Raw genomic sequence first — 19,905 nt, forward strand, 5'->3', positions numbered from 1 at the left:
AAGGCAGTATTAAGGCTGCCTGTGTAGCTTTAATTTGGAACATGAATGTGATACAGTCTTAAGGACTCGATCACAAGCTGCTACTTTATTCTGTGCACAGGGTGGACAAGATCAAGTGTTTATTTTTATCTGCATCGTTCAGTGTGAAGTTCCAGATGCCTTCCAAACTCTGCCCTGAATACAAGGTTATTAATGTCCTCTGAGCTTTCACACAGAGCCTCTCAGCAGAGTATCTGAATGTCTCTGAAGCATTAATACATATATTTTATACATTAAGTAATGCTCATTCTCTTTGGGTGACAGCTTTAGAGCTTGATTTCTTTTGCATACTTAGCAACTTAAATGACAGATTCAGCTCATGCCTCTTAGAGACTACAGTTAAATGTGTGATTGCTCAGGATTTCTGCAGATCAGTCCAGCATGTTTCATGTGGATGCCCAGAAGGTGACCAACTGTGAGATGTTCTGGCTGAGGTGACTTTCCTAGCAGTACAGAGTTGTGGCAGAGAAAAGGAGAGGCTCAGTTCTGTAAAGTGCTGTTTGATTACCTTATCCATGGTTTTATACTTAACCTTTTTCTTGTAACAGTCTTATGCATAATTTGCTGTGCTTCTCAAAAGTCTTTACCAGATAGAACAAGGACCATATCAGAGAAAGCCTCACTTAACCTCAATCTGCTGCTAGAACTCTCTCTTGAGCTTTGCATGTTATCGCCCCTTTCTTAAAACAGTATTTTCACTGTTCTTGCTTTTGACTAAATGTTTTAACCAATAATTAAGCATCTATACTGTACTGCTTATTATCACATAGACTGATGTAAATTAAATTTTCCAAAGTAAAGTTGGTTCAAAGCTAGTGTGGATCCTGGTAGACAGAGTCTCCTAGGAACAGCCCTGTTATGAAAACCCCCAAAGTCTGCAATGCAGTTGTTGAACTAGATGCTAAATGGCCTAGAAGTCTTTCTTGAAAACCTGCTCATCCCTTGTGTGAGCGCCTTGAGGACCTAATATTCTATAGGATTATCTGCAACTGTATCCCATCTCTAGTGGTCTCTCTAAGCATATCATGGCAGTGCTTTCTTACATGGGTTGATGGGCCTTGGATCACTGTGAAAACATGTCTCTGCTCTTTGGGAGGACAGGATCCTTTGGCCTGCTTTCCTGCCTAGCTGTGATGCAGGGCTGTTGTTGGCTAATTTAATCTATTATGCAGTTCAGGGGGAACCTAACTGAGCGGCACATTTTTTTTGTATTTCAAAGGGCAGGAGAAGTACAGTTAAAATTTTCTTGTGCACTCTGTAATGACTGAGGATGGGAAAACTCTAGCATTGTATTTGAGAAGCATTGGGATTAAATTATGTCATTTAAGAACTCATTAGCCTGTCTTTCAAGTGTATGCACTTTGGGGAATAATCATCTTTCTTCTCGTGCTTTGCCTTTGAGTTACTCATGTGTCATATCTCTCATGCCTAGGAACTTCAGCTTTCTGGCACTTTGGATTGGATAAACCCCCTTAGCTTTGAAATGTTAAATCCTTCAATTAGTTCGAGTTGAAGACTAAAGGCCAAACATTTCAAATGTGGGCACCTGAAGTCGACAGGAGCTGCAGGCATTCATCACCTCAGAAAATCAAACCATTCATTTAGGGAGCTAAATTTAGATGCAGATACTTTGCTTTTGCCCACCCAGCTTAATCACTGAGTCCTGTAGTATTACTCCGAACCATATGGGTTTTACCTAGCCTTTGGCACTTCTGTTTTTCTTTTTGCTCCAGGAAACCCTGGAATTTATGTTTAGATATTCATGTTATAGTGTCCTCTTGACTCTCCCAGCAAGTAACTCCCATACAAACAGATCTGTCACATTCCTTGTGGTAGAAGCACCGATTAGGTACAGTCTAAAGGTAGGCCCTAAAAAATTGCTTAGAAAGGTATACATTAACCTACCAAAGACAGATGCTAGTCTTACATTGTCTGGGTGAACCTGTGGGCTGTTTTGCTGGCATCACCCACTATCCTTGCAAGATGTGCATCGTGGCTATCAGTAATGCATGTCTGCTGGTCAGGATAGTTAAAAAAAATCTGCCTTTCTAAATCTTCCCTTTGAAATCCTAAAAAATTGCTTAGAAAGGTATACATTAACCTACCAAAGACAGATGCTAGTCTTACATTGTCTGGGTGAACCTGTGGGCTGTTTTGCTGGCATCACCCACTATCCTTGCAAGATGTGCATCGTGGCTATCAGTAATGCATGTCTGCTGGTCAGGATAGTTAAAAAAAATCTGCCTTTCTAAATCTTCCCTTTGAAATCTATTAAGGCATCATGAAAACTGTTGCCCTACTTATAAGTTTTGCCTTGCTCCATACTTTAGAAGGAAATAAGGGATCAAGTGTGGGTTGCGTCATTTGGACACCTGATTTTAACTCCCTATACTCATGGAAGGAGTTGATTAACTGATTTTCTGACTGAGGTAGCAGAACAAGTATGGACAACAGAGCAAGAGTGTCTTGTGGAGATTTAGGTGTTTACCAATGCAACTGCCCAAAGAAGTAAATCCATGAGCAAAGAGAGTTTAGAGATTTGTATTCATAAGATGAAAAGCTTCTGAAGGAATGTAACAACTCTGGGACTAAAGTGCCTTTCCATTGCCATGATCTTGTGCTTCTGCTGATTGTGAATGCTGAAAGTCTGCTCTGCTTCCCCAGGGTCCTGATACGAAATTCATTGTCAGAACTGCAAAGGCAGAAAACTAGCAAAGACAAAACCCCAAACAAACAAAACTCTCAAACCCCCAAACAAGGAAAGGAGATTGCTTAATTATAGTTTACCCTAAGCAGATGTTAACAAGTCTATTTAAACCTTTATAGACTGTAATCTGCTGTTGGCCTCTTGTCCTCATCTAACTTGGTGTTTCCCTGATCAGCTAATTCTGCCCTGATTAGCATTTCAGAAGTGCAGAGGTTTTGTCAAACACAACTTCAAGAGCTGTTTTGGAATGCCCCTTTGGGTGGTTGGTTTTTGTGAGCTGCAGATTACAAAGGATGATTTTCCAGCCTACTCCATCATATTTGTTTCAGCTTTGATTTGACATGAGAAATGATTCATGACATTGAAATGCTTCTCACTGTTGGACCTCACACAGTTGCATTGCCACTGGTTGGATGGTCCCAGCCTTGCTCGTTATCCTGCTGCAGTACCAGCATCAGCCACTCATTCCCCGTGTCCTCCTTCCTTGGCAGGACAGTACCTGTTTCTCTGGGTGAACAACCTCTCTAAAGAGGCAAAGAAGAGGTTTCTCGCTCCTGTATCTCCCGACCTTTTCCCTCTTGTGGAGAGGGCAGGGATCTGGTTCCATGCTTGGGGAAATAGGAAATGGAGAGTTATTTTCACAATCTAGAAAAAATTTGGGAGAAACTCTCTCCTTAAAATTCCTGTTCGTCTGAGGATTTTGGTGTAATTTAACACAGTGCAGTGTTTTTTCTTTGTGGAGAAAGATACCTTTTTTTCCAGGCATTGTTTTGTCCATTGTTTCCACAAAAAATAGACATCTTCTTTCCTTGGACTTCTGAATGCAGACTGCTGCCTTTCTCATGCCTAAGAATATAGAATATTTCATTCCTGCCTTCATCTGCTTATGCTGCCCTTGTGCCAATGTGAGTCTTTTGTGTCCCTGATAGTACCATGTGGTGCCTCCCCACACCTCCTGCTAAGAGTCACTGTTGCTTGTGGCAGTTCTCCTTGGGGAATATATTCTTATCACCATATAAGGATTTATTTTCCCAGAGTTATGAAGGTTCTTTTAATATATATTTGTCTTTGCTCCTTTTCTCCATCAGTAGCAAGAGGGTGTTTACTTGCTTGACTGAGTTTGGTACAGTATAGAGGTAAATGCTCCTAGCAGCTAAGTTAACCAAGTAGGAGTCTGTGTAGTGCTATTTTTAAGCTTAAGTCTGGCTTCGTTTTACTTATCCGAGATGAATATCCTGTGATGATACAAGATTTTTGATAAACAGGCATGGTGTGATTGATCCCAGTTTCTTTACAATTTTGGGTGGATTGAACTAGAAAATAATTCCCTGTGCAAAGGGCCTTGACGTGTCTGTAAAATAATCAAAGAATAACTTCTGAAGTGCCTAAACACCGTTTGGAAAAGACATATAGGTGGAAGATTTCATGAGAGCTTAACAGATGAAACAGGGTTTTCAGAGCTGATTGGCAATAATGCAGGTGGCTAATTTCTTTGAAGTGTACTGAGCGTTGAAGTGCTTTGAAAATCTGACAAGACGTGTTGATGTCACTTGCTGCTCATTGCAGAATGAGTTTAGAAATTTGGCTTTAAATTTGTGTGTTTGAAGATCTGGTTTAAGAGCAACAATTACCAAAGAAGCAAATAGATATTTTGGCCTTCTTTTCAGATGAGGTGCCTAAAGGAAAGCTCTTAAGTGAGAATTTCTAATGGCTGAAGCTGTGATTTGATTGATCACCTTGCTCTCTAATTGTTACTTTGCACACCCTAAGTTCTAAAACACAAGCTAGTTCAGTTCATGTTGTTCTCTAATTTAGTAGGAATGCCAATGGCATCCACTCTCTGTGAGCATAGCTTTCACCTCAGGTTCCTCCACTGATTATTTTTTGAGCTGAAATTCAGTTCTATTTTTATGTTTACAACCTGAACTACAAGGCTTTGTATTTATTGCATTCTTAATCTGCTGAGACACCAAGAGACTGCCATGGTATGATTCACACAACTGGGGTTTTGCTTACTTGACTATGTCAAAATAATAGCAACAAAGATCAAGCTCATCCCTGATGCACATCCTGAAAGCAAAGCCCATTCTGCTGAGGAGTAAATAGAGGTCATTAGTTGTATCCCTATGCAGCTCCTGCTGCTGCTGCTTATTGAAGAGTCAGATCTACTGCATCCAGAATAGCACCCCAGGAGCACTACCCTTCACCTTCTAGAAATGTGGCCTCATGTAAAAGCACTCATCTGTGGTCCACAGTCCTGTGGGTGGTATTCTGACATCTGGCTATAGGGAAGCACTGACCTTCTGATGCTGAAGAGAGGAACAAGCAGTCAGCCCCTCTTAAACTCAGGCCTTTGCTCCTGGTGAGCTGAAAGAAAACCAAAGATGGCACACTGATCTGGGGAGCTTCAGACTCCTGGAGATAACAGAAGGTTTGAGGGGAACTTTGGATCCAGTCCAGTCTTAGCTGACCTGATTTGCTTATTCCTAGGCAGCACATATTGCTCTCTGAGCATCCCTTGTTAGGAGTGCAGGCTACATTTCTGGAGCAACAGCTTCACACTGTACAACTAGCACCATTTTTTCTTTTTTTTTAAAATGTGTAACTGGCCTGAAAGTTGGAGTGGCTAACTCTGATAATTATATGAAACTCTTTAATGTGATGCTGGAGGTGTTAAACAATTGTACCTGCATTAAATATGCTGTGCTTATGCAAACGTGGCACACAGATTGCAAGTTCTAAAATTTATCAGGCAGACTAATTATTTAAATGTGAGCTATAGGTTACATAAATAAATAGCTCTCCCTCAGTAAATGGTAAGGTGTCATGGTGTTAGCCACATGGCTTGTAGCAGAGTAGAATTAATGTTAACACTTCTGTAGCTTTCTTTCTCTGATTACTAATTCTTTCGATGTTGGTAGATGAACTGAATTTATGAAAGTTTTGCCTGCCCTCTAGGTCCCTATTTTGTATTCCTTGTGCATTGCAGCCTGCTTTTGACTCTGGCAGCAATGTTGGATACTAAAACCATGAATAGCTCAGGCTGCCTGCTCAGCTTGTGGAGTGAGGCAGATCCAGACCAAACTGGGAGCTTCCCCTGGGACAAGATCTCCACTCCCCCAGCTCCTGTAACCTGGTTCTCCAGCTACAGAAGCAGCCTGATTGCAATTAGCAGCTTTTATATCATAGAGCAGTGACACAGAATTGCATATACCAAGAAAATAGAGATCACTCTGGTAATGAATAAGGAATTTGCCAAGGTGGGCTCCTTGCATTTTGCTGTTGTATCTATGCTGCAGGAAAGATGCATGTCTGTTCACACAGAGGCACGCAGTGATAACATGCCATCCAAGTTTTTAGGAAGGTTTTTGAGTGCAGAGTTATGAAAGCTTGGAAAATCCTATATGACAAAAGCTGCTCTAGCTAGTGAGAAAGAGTTTCATTAAAGTTTCTTGCTGTTATTAGTTTTAAATTCACTTATGCCTGCTTCAGTTTCATTTCCGGAGGCACCTGCTCCGGTGATTTTCTGGCAGAAACACTGCAGAGGGTGGGGAGTGTTAAGTGACAGGTTGCATATTCCTCCTCAGTCTCTTAGAATTGGCTTTTTTTTTTCCTCCAGTCATGCTAATTTACACACAACTTTCAAAATGAAACTTGAGCAGGCATCCTTCCCCATCTGTCCCAATTCCCATTCCTCCTTTTCTGCTGCACCAGCCTAGTCACCTGATTTCACATCAGTGGAAACCGGGTGAGTATTTCACTCTTCCCTTAAGGGGAATCTGTGGGTCTGAACCTGCAACCTTCAGTGACTGTTCTGACAAACTGCAGGGAGGGTGCTGAGGAGGGTGCTCAGCGCTTCACATCATGTGCTCAATCATTTTCAGACTGCAGTCCGGGCACTGCTGTGCTCTCCACAGCACTGCGTTGCAGGGAGGCTCTTGCCCATCCGTTTCATGGTGGATTTAGGAGGAGGTTCCTAGTTTCATGGCAGTCATTCAGCAGCAGTGTCTGCATTGCAATGTCTCCAGTGGAAGCAATCGGATCAACTCAGTTAGAGCGAGGGATTAAAAGCAGCCAGATGCTCTCTTAATGGACAAGCATAAGGCGAAGTTGCAAACTTAGCCTTTTGGGGAAATTGAAAGCAGTTTAGTTCAGGTTCAGCTTAAAGGGTTGAGAAAGAAATTGTCTATTAGTGTCAAACCAGGCTGACAGTGCACCCACACCGAGCTCACAGATGCTCCAAACCCACCAGGCAGAGCTGCCCATTAACCTGCTGGAGTCAGGCGCTTCCCCCACAGCCTTGCTCAGGCTTGTGGAGCCACAAACCAGAGGTCTTGGAGCAGCCTCTCCTCAGACCAGTTCCCAGACTGCTGCGAACAGGGCATGTCTGTGGGCATGTCTGTATGATGTGAGGTCTGTTGGGTTCAAGCCAGGCTCTGCAGGGCTGCTGTTTGCACCTCATTCTGCCAACACTGGGTTGCAAGAGAAGTAGGGGCAGGATTTGGTCACCTTAGCAACCCCTTGCCATCACTTCTGGAGAACATGTTGCACCAGGTTTAGGCCAACCAAATCCTTTCCTGACTCCCAGAGGAAAGGCAGGTTGTGAGCCTGAGTTATAAGGTGCTCCCAGTTGTGATCCCAGGACAGGGGACCAGCATTTGAGGCTGATGATGGAACTGTGCTGCAACCCCTCGCAAGTAACCTTTGTGTTCAGTGAAAACACAGGTTGCTCTGCTATCTCTTCCCTGTCCATGGAAACAGAGCAGACACTTAATAGTGACTTCAGCTCCTTCTGCTTTCATTTTATTCTGGTAGATCACTGTTAAGGTACAGTTTCAAGCCCTGCATAAAGTTACACTTTAAATGGTTTAAATTTATTTAAATTCCTTCACTACTAAATATTTATATCTTCCTTTCCTTCCTTCCTTCCTTCCTTCCTTCCTTCCTTCCTTCCTTCCTTCCTGTTTTCTGAGCAGTTTTCATATGCCAAGGTGTTGGGCTGCAAGCATGGAAGGCCATGCAAATAAGACCAAGCCAGCTGCACAGGTTTTGCACACTTTAATTAAGTTGTAGGGCTTCAAATGAATTTGGCTCCAGTTTCTGATGGTTCCATGCCCTGTATTCTGTTCCAGTCTGGGTGTTAAATCGTGCAGAAATGGAGCGTGACCTAACTTTCATGTCAGTTGATCTGGCTGTAGCTGTTTTTGTGTAACTAATTTAAAAAGATTGATTGTTGGTTAATTACATTAATGAACTGAACCAACATGGGCACAGACCAGAGCTCAGCAGTCTCCTAAACAGTCATTAAGAATAGACATCTATCTTTTCACCTGCTTGTACAGCCTCCTGTTGGGTGGCAGAGTGTGTGGAATCGTAATTCTGAAGGTTAAATGACTTAGGGACGTAATCACAAACTGTTCACCTCTGCTACCCTTCTGCCCATATGGCCCTGCTCGTCACAGTCAAAGTCCATTTGGACAAACTGTCTGTTGAAAGGTCTCCAGGACAGCAGGTCTGGTGGTTTCAGCTGGGTTCCTGGCAAATGCCAGCGTGCATTACAAATCCACCAAAGTTCTCTGTTGAAAAGATTTTGTGGATTTAAACAATTTTGAAATAACTTCTATCCCAATTAGGGTAATTCATGCTTATCAAGGTGAAAGTGTACTAGGCAGAGCAGTTCACTCTCCTCTCTAGCCAGCTCATGAATATGAAGAAAGATTGGATCAATAATACATTTCTGTAATTAAATTGGTAAGTTAAAACAATTGAGTTCTTGTTTTGGAAAACAGTCAATGGAAGATGCATTTCTGTGTGTTTATCAGCGTTGGCCTCGGAGCCATTCACCACACTCAGGTGGGAGCTGTGAAAATGGTGCATGCCATGCTGGGACTCACAAAAGAAGTACTTTAAGAAGTTGAAAACATGTTTGTCACAGGGACATTGGTACCTTTTATAACCTGATTTCAAAATACTGCACAGAGAATGAAGGCAATGGAATGCATTTTGTTTTATTGTGAAGTTTGGGGACATACTGTTATATATCCTTTGCCATTATGAGCACTTCTGTTTGCCAGATTTAATCAAATCATGAAGGATTTAACCTGAAGTTTGTAAGAGTGTTGCCACTGGTTTGAGCAGAAAGGGAACTGGAGCAGGGTGGAATATTATGAAAGATGGTAAGAAAAATCCTAGCTGTTTGAGAAGTCAGGAATGAAAGTAGTTTTGCAGTGGTAGCCTGGGAGAAGATGTAAGCTTGTATAGGTTGTTGTCAAAATCTTCAAAGGTGTCAATGCTGCTACCATGGTATTCTGCAAGGCCTGATCCAACAGCTGCTAGAGCTGAGGAGTTATTGCAGGGATTTCAGTGATGTTGTGGGTGCCCTGTGAAGTCAGATTTTCAATGAGGCTGTTTACTTTCATGAAACCATTTTGTATCCCAAATTCAACAGTGACTGTGGGAAGTAAGTAAAAGAAAAATAGGATTGACCTGCAGTCTTATACTACATACCAAAATTTTTCTTTCTTGATTCTCAGCTCTCTCACTGATATGCCATCGAAATGGTTTTAGGTGACAAGGGAGGAGAGTTATTCCTGTGGGTTTTTTTTTAAAACTGGTACTGCTTCTCCATTGTCCCAGAGTCTGTGTTTTTTTTTTTTAAACTGGTACTGCTTCTCCATTGTCCCAGAGAATTCTGTGGACTGGTGAGGGATGAACAGCTGAGCAGCTGCACAAGGGATTTCAGGCATTGATTCATGACACCTTAAAAACACTTTAAATGAGAGGTGAAGAAGTTGTGAAATGACACATATGCAAATGGTGTTAAATTACGGTTTTATGTAAGATCTTTTTTTTTTTTAAACTGGTACTGCTTCTCCATTGTCCCAGAGAATTCTGTGGACTGGTGAGGGATGAACAGCTGAGCAGCTGCACAAGGGATTTCAGGCATTGATTCATGACACCTTAAAAACACTTTAAATGAGAGGTGAAGAAGTTGTGAAATGACACATATGCAAATGGTGTTAAATTACGGTTTTATGTAAGATCTTCTGTTTCAAGCTAATTTAAAGACAGGGGCCACTGCTGCAGGAGGAAAATATGAAAAGAAAACTATACTGAAACATAAAAGTGTTTCTGATCAAGTAAAATTCTGTTTCTGTGGAATGTTTTATTTTGTTCCAGTCACATAAATTACCATCTTTGAAATACTAAAACTCCCACAATCAGCTTTTTATAACAGAAAATAATTTACATTTAAAAGGTTTAACTGAAGCAGCTAAACCTTAGTGATGAATGTGCACATTCGGCAGTAAAACAGGGAAACAGCCCATGTTTTTGAACCCATAGCTGCTATATATAATTTTAGCATTATAAATAACTAAATACAGTCCAGTGAGTGCTATAGGTATGCACAGAGAAATTTGCTAGTTCTTGGGAAATGTGTTCTTAACGGTATAAAACGGCTCAGTACTGACACAGAGTCTTGGAAATCTCCTTTAGCACTGATAGATACTGTGATGAGAAGCACCGTGGCTTGAATGCATTTCATCCTCTGCAGAAAGTTATGAGCTCAGTCATGTTACCATCACCAGAAACCATTTATTCCTCCTCGCAGTAGTACTTCTCTTCCATCTTGTGGTGGGTTGACCCTGGCTAGATGCCAGGTACCCACCAAAGTCACTCTCTATCACTCCCTTCTTCAGCTGGACAGGGGAGAGAAAATGCACTGAAAGGCTCATGGGTTGAGCTAAGAGAGAAAACGCACTGAAAGGCTCATGGGTTGAGCTAAGGATGGGGAGGGATCACTCACCAGCTACCATCATGGGCAAAACAAACCTGACTTAGGGAATTTAGTGTAATTTATTACCAATTGAATCAGATTAAGGTAATGAGAAATAAGCCTAAATCTTAAAAATCATCTTTCCCTCACTCCTCCCTTCTTCCTGGGCTCAACTTTCATCTTTCCCTCACTCCTCCCTTCTTTCTGGGCTCAACTTCACTCCCAATTGCTCTACCTCCTCCTTTCCAGTGGCATAGGAGGTCAGGGAATGGGGGCTGCAGTCAGTTCATCACAAGTTGTCTCTGCTGCTCCTTCTTCCACACTCCTCAAACTCTTTCCTTGCTCCAGTGTGGGTTTCCCTCCCACAGGAGACCAGAAACCTACTTCAGTGTGGGCTTCCCATGGGGTCATAGCCTCTTTTAGACATCCTCCTGCCCCACTGTGGACCTCCATGTGTTGCAGGGGGACAGGCTGCCTCACCATGGGCTGCACTGCAGGCTGCAGGAGAATCTCTGCCTGGAGCACCTCTTCCCCTCCTGCACTGACCTTGGTGTCTGCAGGGCTATTTCTCTCACATCATCTCCCTTCCCCCTCTGGCTGCAGTTGCTATTGCACAGGGTTTTTTCCCCTTCTTAAATCTGTTATCCCAGAGGTACTACCACTGTTTCTGATGGGCTTAGCCTTGGCCAGCAGCAGGGCTGTCTTGGAGCTGCTGGCATTGGCACATTGGGGAAGTTTCTAACAGCTTCTTGCAGAAGTCATCCCTGTACCACCCACTACCAAAACCTTGTCACACAAACCCAATGCACATCTTTAACTAATGAAAGAGGAGACAGGGACAGTATTGTAATTCTGCAGGAACCTTATCATTATCCACACATCTTTAACTAGTGAAAGAGGAGACAGGGACAGTATTTTAATTCTGCAGGAACCTTATCATTATCCTAGAAGAGGTTACAACAATTGTCTAAAAAAGTCACAAAGTAGTCACATAGAATAGCCACAAAAATTAGAGAGAATGATTTCCCTCTCAAAATATGGTATGTAAGGCTTGTCTTCCTGCTGCCACATCCATCCCTGATTTATCTTCTCTTCTTCTCCCCTCCCTCCTGCATTAAAGGGGGAGTGGGCTATTGCTGCTATAATGCTCTTATTCCCTGCTAGTGCAGAGAAGATATATTTCAGTTTTATGCTCTCCTCAAATGTACTCAGACATATGGAAGAAATATCTTACAGGTGTTTGTAACATTGCAGATACTCCAGAGAATTGAAAACCCTCTGTATTCCAACAATAATCTTTCCCTCGACCTTAGTGTACTTTATATCTCAGCTGGGAGGCTGAGTCCTGCTGTTATTGGAGTCAGTGAGAAAATGGGTGGAAGTTTTCAGCAAAATGGGGATGAGACCCTGGATGTTAATCGTGGAGCTGTAGGGCTGATATTGTGGGAGAAGTTGTACACAACTTTGTACATAACAGCACTCAGCCCACTCTGACAGAGACGGATGTTTCTTGACATCTACAAGATTTGCCTGGGGGATTTGATCCTTCCTCTTATTAATATCAGAAAGTAAATTAGCATTATATTGCCCTTCACATCAGACCTTTCAGGGGTCTCCCATCCTTTTAATTTAGACTGGGTCTCTGAGGGAAAAAGCCAGTAATAACACACCAGTGTGATGATTAGTAAGCACATTCTACATAATTACAGTGTTGGCATCTCAGGGGGAAAATGAAAGTTTGTGCTGTCCCTTTAACGGGACAATTTGATAATCCTCTTAGCATTTTCTCTTTTGGCTGATAATATTTCACACAGTTTTACTTTGTAAAATATTCCTAAAGGGAGGCTTAAGCAATAATGCACAGATTATGGAAATGACTCTCATTAAGTATAGGGAGAGACTTCAGCAAAGCCATGAACTGCTTCGAAACGTGTAACCCCCATTAGGAGCTTCATTTAAATGTTTATTCACAGAGCAGTAAATGTTTATTATAGAACGTTTTATTGAAACATAAATTAAAGAACCCTAATTATACATATCACAAGCGTTCAAACAATATGCATTTATCAAGACTTAACTGAAGATCAGAGGTGAGGGGAAATGCAATTGTGCTTTCATTTGCATCTCAGTGACACAAAATTTGCACAAAAACACCTGGGCAAAGTGACTGTGAGGGAAGGGAAAGGTGCAGGAACTCAAGGCAGGTGCTCTCCAGCTGGCCCTAAGCATGCCCTGACTTTCTGAGTAGCTTCAGAGGCACCTTCATTGGCCTGTGCATCAACCTTCCATCTGTAAAATGGCTGTGGGCTGCCAGGGTTTCAGGTTGGTTTTGCAGTCTTTGATATTCAGGGAGTAGAAGATGCTGTACATGTCTCACAGGGCTCTGATCATAGTGTAACTGATACATAATGTCTTTGATATTCAGGGAGTAGAAGGTGCTGTGCATGTCTCACAGGGTTCTGATCATAGTGTAACTGATACATAATCCAGGGAACATGGTGTAGCAGTTTCCCCATCGTGGTCCTCAGTTGGACCAAAGTGTTGTTCTTCCTATAAACATGGTGTAGCAGTTTCCCCATCATGGTCCTGAGTTGGACCAAAGTGTTGTTCTTCCTATTGTTTTGCACAGAGTGATGGTCGATGGTCCTGCAGGTCTGCCCATCCCATCCACTGTTGCTGCTTGAGGAGGGGTTGGGCACTGAATAACAGCAGGTGAGAGGAGTTGGTGGTGGTCCTAGGCCTGACTTTCCTACTACCATGTGTGGACTCTCATTCCTAGAGTTGCAGCCCAGGCTAGAGGTCAGGAAATACCAGTGCAGAAGCACCATTCCCCCTTTATTTCCAATTAGTTTATTTATTTGCAGCCTTTCAGAGGACCTCTGAAGAGATGTCCAGGAGATGTATGTTTGGATCACCACTTCCAACAAACAGGCTTAATACCCTCATTAGTGTACCAGTTTTCTTGGGTTTGGGGCTGAGGGGGAGGGGTCAATAGTTCTCTTACAAATGCTAAAGTTGCCTTCAGCTATGGAAGTTATAATTACAGATCTCAAGTGGGTTTAAAGATCTTTCTGTGCTTGTTTTCATCAGGTCTACATCCCTTTTCTAGCTCATCCACAGCTCATTTCTTTAAAACTTCATAGCAATTGACATATGCATTATTTATTGAGAATGCTGAATCTGCACATTTCTCCATCTACATGTTTGAAGATGTACTCTGCTGCAATCCCCCATTTGGTTTGGTTTCTGATCTATTTGCAAATTCTCTCCATTTTGTTGCTTCCCAAAGTACCTGTTTTCTGTGCTGAGCAAGTATCTTGATGCTTACTCTTCCAGAGGCAAAATCCATGGCATAAATGTTGGTAGGAATCATTGCAAAGCTTTATTTTTCCTCCTAAGGGTATGTGTACAGTGCCGTGTGATGCAGATGTACACAAGTGTCTCCTGAAAGAGCCCTCATGCTCAAGCTTGGTGGCATGTGGACAGCCTGTGTGACCTTCCCTCCCAAGACTTGTTCCAGTTTTTTGTTTTCTCTCTTTGCATTCTCTTTCTGCATGGCATTTTTGGTTCACAAAATCTCAACCGCTATCTCCATTCTATCAGGAGTTTCAACCCTTCCTGTTCTCCAGTTGCTCTTCTAGTCCATTCCCACCTCAGTATCTGCTGTTTCCTCTGCTTTTGCCGTGGAATTTCTAAGACAGATGTGGATTTTCTAGTCCATCCCCACCTCAGTATCTGCTATTTCCTCTGCTTTTGCCTTGGAATTTCTAAGACAGATGTGGATTTTCCTATCCTTCCGTTCCAAGCATCTCTCTGTCTCCCTGCACATCCTTCTCTCGAGTCTGGCAGTCTGTGCCACTCCTTTCCATCTGTATCATGTCCTTATGTTTCTCATGATGGCAGAAAAACAAACCTCAGCTTCCCCACCTCAGTATCTGCTATTTCCTCTGCTTTTGCCTTGGAATTTCTAAGACAGATGTGGATTTTCCTATCCTTCCGTTCCAAGCATCTCTCTGTCTCCCTGCACATCCTTCTCTCGAGTCTGGCAGTCTGTGCCACTCCTTTCCATCTGTATCATGTCCTTATGTTTCTCATGATGGCAGAAAAACAAACCTCAGCTTTGTGTTCTAATAAACCAGAGCCAAAGCAAAGGTGTTACTAGAGTGTGTCAGTCCATGCAGATTCCCTGAGTTTGGAGCAACCCCTACTTCTCCAGCATGGCAGAGGTGCCATCTAGGGAGGAGGCTCTGAGTGTCTGCATCTCTGCAGCCTCGTGCATGAGTTTTTAGTGAAGCTGGAAAGTGCTGTTTCCTAGAAATGGGGCAATTTTGTGGGAAAGGAATGGTCTCAAGTAGTTTCCTGTCATGTTTTATTATTTTATAAAAATTAGGTCCTTTAAAGTGGTTTGTCCTCATGTAATTTATAACTCCTGGAAACAGGAAAAAAAAATAGTACTAATGCTGGCAATAATTTTGAAGACTGAAAATTGAATGTTTTCACTGACCAAAACTCTTTATTTTCCTAATGTTGGATAGGGCTTTATTTTTTAATTTGTTTCTCCATCCCAACCCCATTCAGGACTCGGAAAACATCAAGAACTCATAAATACTCACTGAATAGGAATTGCTTTCCCATGAAGATGTCTTTGCTGGGGCTTGCAGGTCAAGGGCCCTAGAAATGAGCTTTTAGTGCCTAGAAAGAGTGATTGTACCTAGTGTGCCTGCAGCTGGTGACATGCTGGATTTTGGGGACAGCAGAGGGAGTGCTTTCTGTTAATGAGCTGTGGATATACAGGCAGGGCTTTCCACAGAATAATTTTGTAACAGGGATAATTGAGCAGTTAATCAAGAATAGCAAACAAGGGCTCCATGGAAGCCCAGTTTACAGAGAGGACAAAATTGCCCTATTTTTCATGTGGCTATCTCTGTATTATGGTTGATTTTCTTTATCGCCCTCTAACAGTCTTACTTGGAGAATGGTTATTAGTTTGGAATTTCTACAGTTAATCTGGTAGTTTAGGAGAAGCATTATCACAGCCTCCCATAGGAAGCCCATGTCTCTGTAATGGACAGGGGACTTTGCAGCAAGTGAGGTCTTATCTGAAAACCACCATTCTTTTTCCCAGCGAACTGGCTGATGGAGGTCTCCTGGCCAGCAAGTCTTGCTGCCTGCAGCTGATAATGCCCTTCCTGCCCTTCCTTCCCTTCCTTCTGCCTGAACACAGTAGCAGGAGGGACACTGGAGTTTGCTCTTCCTGGCCCTGATATCCCTCCATGCCCCAGATCATGGCCTTTCCTGACCTTGCTGCACTATGAGACCATGGAAGCCCACAGCTGCCCAGATTTATCTCTGCAGAAAGAATGAAAAGTAACAAAGGAAAGGATTAAGCTGCTGAAAGGCATCTGGTATTGTTCTGTGAAGGCACAGCTCAGCCATGTACTGCTTTCACATGTGTAGAGGGAACAGCCTTTCATCTGCCAACTTTTTGCCAACCCCCTGTCCTCAGGGTTGCATGACCCTTTGACAGTTTTTATGTATTCATCCTATAGCAACATTTTTTGCTAATAGACCCAGGGTGTATGCTGAGGAGCTCTTGTACAGGCTATTATCCCCCTTTGTGCTGGAAGCTGAGCTTTGTTGCTCTGCTAACCAGCACAGCAGCTGAGTGAACACAACATAATGTTCATGAATTATTGCAGGCAATGTTCATGTCCTCCCCAGTGTTGTGTGGCAGGGTCATCTGCTCTTCACTATTCTGGTCTACCTGGGAAATCTCTTTCAGTGTCTATTTTTGTCTAGTATTTTCACTTTACATCCAGTGCACTGGTGACACATTGGTTACTTGACCATAATTCAGTATATAAAACCAACCATAACTAGGAACATTGCTTTCTGCATGGCCTTGAGCGCTGAAGCAAGACTCACCTACCCTGATTGGGTGTTTCTCCAAAAACATAGGCTTCAGGTTTTTTGGCTGAGACTTTTCTGAGCATTTTTTGACCCTGGTTCACTAGAGAGACTTGAGATGTGTAATCCCACAAATGCCTGTGCTGCAGCCAGATTTCAGCAGTGATGGGATGAACATGCTCCAGAGTGCCCACTGGCAGCCCTGGTGCTCCCACAGTCATGATGGGAATGCTGCAGGGCTTGAGCAGAGCATCCTCTTGCTGCAGTGGGAGGTCAGAGACATCACACTCTGGCTCATGAGTTCCCGATGGCACTACATATTTGTTCATTGCAGTATGTTTTCTAATGCTCTTGTCATTCTGGGTATAAAGGTCTTGAAGAAACTTCTCTTGAGTGATTTTGTGTCACTTGAAAATTCTCACCATTAGGAGCTTCTCAGACTCAGATTTTATTTATGATGCAGCAGCCACTATGAAGCAGAGGAAGCTGCAGTTCCAGCCCTAGAATACTGTCAGTCTAAATCATTTTAATTTTGAAGGTTCTATAAAATTCAGTTCCCATAGCTTCCTTCCAGCTACTGCTGTTCTGGACATCCTTGGCTGGAAATATTGTCCCCAGTATCAGAAGCAACTTGTAGGGCTCAGGCATCTTTAACTCACACATTGTCCCCCACCTGAGGGCATAGTGCTGTGTCCTCATGTTGTCACACACAGTGTGTCTGTCTCCTGTGATCATGTGCAACTTCCTCCATCAGTGCCTGACAAGAGGAGGGAACAGAGCTTACACTCTAAGCAATGCATGTGTCTGCATATTTCTACCCTGATGTGGGTGGTATTGATTGGTCCATTAATGTAAATGTCTTGGCTGTTGTATGTTGCCTTTCTTGCTTATTAATCAAAATAATGTAAAATGAGGGGAAAGCAATTTTTTGGGAAGAAAATTAAATACCTTCAACAGTGACTGAATGCAGCCTGCTGGAATGTGCTGGGGCTGTCCGCTGCCCACCAGGCATGAGGGTCCCCACAAGAACAGGGAAGAAAGTTGAAATGCTTTATTTTGACTATTTTGGACAATGTTCAGATTTTTTTCTCTTCAAGCAGTGTTCTGATGGAAGATTTGCCTAAATATGTTTGTTTGGTTAAAAAACCCACAACAAACAAAAAAAACAGCCCAATGTTTTGTTTGTATCTACTGACACTTTTCAGTCAATTGCAAATGTTCTTTTGGATGTGCAAGTTTTTGTTTTGCCTGGAAAAGAAAATGGAAGGAAGCAACTTTAATTCACAGGCGCCTTAAAGTTATTTTTGCTACTGCCAGTTGGGGAGTAGCCAGCAATGGATGCAAAACACTGAGACATATACATAACATCCAGGATGTGAATACTCCCACTGAACCAATTCGCAGGTTGGAAATCAAGCTGGTGCTTAAGTGCTTCGGTGGATTGAGGCTTTAGCAGTTACAAAGAGTACTAAGGAGTAAAAACGATCAATTAAACGACTCCTAATGAATCAAAATACCAGCCTGTCTGAGCTGGGAAGGCCAGAAGATGAAAGCAGATTAGAGAAGGTGTGAAATCCCCTTGTTCAGTGTTTCTGACTGTGTGGTAGCCACTGCTCTGTGCTGCTTGTATTTCTTGGTAAAGCTGAAGCAAAGGAAACTACTTGAGACACTATTGCTGATCCTGTTTGTTTCTATTTCACAAGCAAAGGGGACAATCCAGTTATATATTTATTTTCCATGTACACAATGATGTTTTTCTAAAAATGAGTTGTCTGGAAAAAAATTGCTCTTGTAAATTGATCGTTGTTACCTCAAACCTTGGGAATATTCATTTGTTTTCTGATACAGCTGATGGATTTTGCTATGCAGCCTGGCAGTGTGTGAGAACATAATGCATGTAGTAAAGGTGACTAACCCCTGAGAATGTCCCCACTGATGCCAAGTGGTCCATATGCTGTCATAAACACTTTTTCTTCTTTTTTTTTCACGCTGATCACAAGGGCCCATTTTGGGTAGAAGATCATATTAGGCTCATTCATTACCTGCTGTGCTGGTCTGTGCATCTGCAGTGCAGTATGTCTGCACTGAGCTTTGGACTACATTCCTGCATGTTTTCTGATACTCCAAATTGTCTGTCATGGGTATACAGATCTTCTCCCGTGTGCATCCTGGAACATTCTGCCACAGAGACAAAAATAACTCTTACAGGTGGCTGAACTTCTAGGGAATATGGTTGTTAATAGCAGATATTAGACTTCGTATATATCATCAAAGGAAATCCCTGAAAATTGATATTTGTAGAAAAACTGTTATTCCTTGTAGCAGAAGAGAAAGCAACTGACTGGCAGATGAACTGACTATTTTTATGATTAAATTTAAAATCTAAGGAGAACCACAGGTATGATGTGGTAGTGAAATTGTACAATACCACTGCAAACTTTAATCCTCACTTTTATTTTTCTTGAAAGTCTGTCTTTGTCCAAAAGCAAAATTTCAGGCCTAGGGCTACTGAAGACCATCTTTAAAGTTGCCTTGTGATTTTGGGCAATACATCATGAGAGCAGTGATGTTCAGATGATACATTGCACTAATACATCACAAGAGCACTTTTGCTCTCATGATATATTAGTATAATACACTATCAGAACACTATCACTGATGTATTACTCAAAAACACAGTTTTTGACCCTCAAGAATCACCCTCGTCTCTAGGCTGAATACACTGAAAGCTGTGGATAATGATAAGAATAAGAAATCACATATTCAGTTTCTCTAGGGTAAGCTGAGAAAAAAAAAGAGTAGTATTCTGTAGTATTTCATTAACTGAAACATCCTTGTGATTTCATTTTATTCTTTGAGCAAATGTTTTTATGGATTGAAGCTAACACAATATAGGTGTGCTTGATTTTTCTTACAAATAGCCTAAGAAAATCTTTTTTGATTTGGATTTCATTATGGACTTAAACCTTGTTTTAAGTGTTTCAATGAGGTGCAGGAATTTCAGCTGATTTTTACCTCATCAAATTGAATCAGGTGCAAGTTATGTAAATTCTATGCAAATCATTTTTTTTAAAAGGAATTAGGCACCATCTAAAAAGATCTAGAGCTGCATAAATGTCACTCAAATCATTTGCTGCCTCTCCTCACTGAGGTGTTGGGGGTTTTTTTCCCAAAGAATTATTCTCAGTTGTTTTTCTTTTCTCAAAAGAGAGTGAAAGAGAAAGGGAAAAAGATGAAAGAATGCTTTGCAATATAGTAGCTGAACTTACTGCAGAAAAGCAGATGGATGACAGTTTATTTGATTTCCAAGTAGAGTCTGAGTTTTGAGGATCTTGAATTACCCTTCCTTTACGGTATGAAGAGAGTGTCAGAAAAAAACCCCAAACAGTAATATTATTACCACGAAATCAAGATGGCAAGTCATAGCTTTGCTTTCTTGTCCATAGTTTTGTTTGTTTTACCTATATTTCATCAG

General features: G+C 42.0%; 1 protein-coding gene across 1 annotated transcript in view; it reads left to right on the plus strand.

Moving 5' to 3' along the window:
* FHIT (fragile histidine triad) overlaps positions 1 to 19,905 on the plus strand; it is a 416,581-nt gene that overhangs the window by 314,567 nt on the left and 82,109 nt on the right. The window lies entirely within an intron of this gene.

The sequence above is a fragment of the Acanthisitta chloris genome, unplaced genomic scaffold (assembly GCF_000695815.1).
Source record: "Acanthisitta chloris isolate BGI_N310 unplaced genomic scaffold, ASM69581v1 scaffold2280, whole genome shotgun sequence".
Lineage (NCBI taxonomy): Eukaryota > Metazoa > Chordata > Aves > Passeriformes > Acanthisittidae > Acanthisitta > Acanthisitta chloris.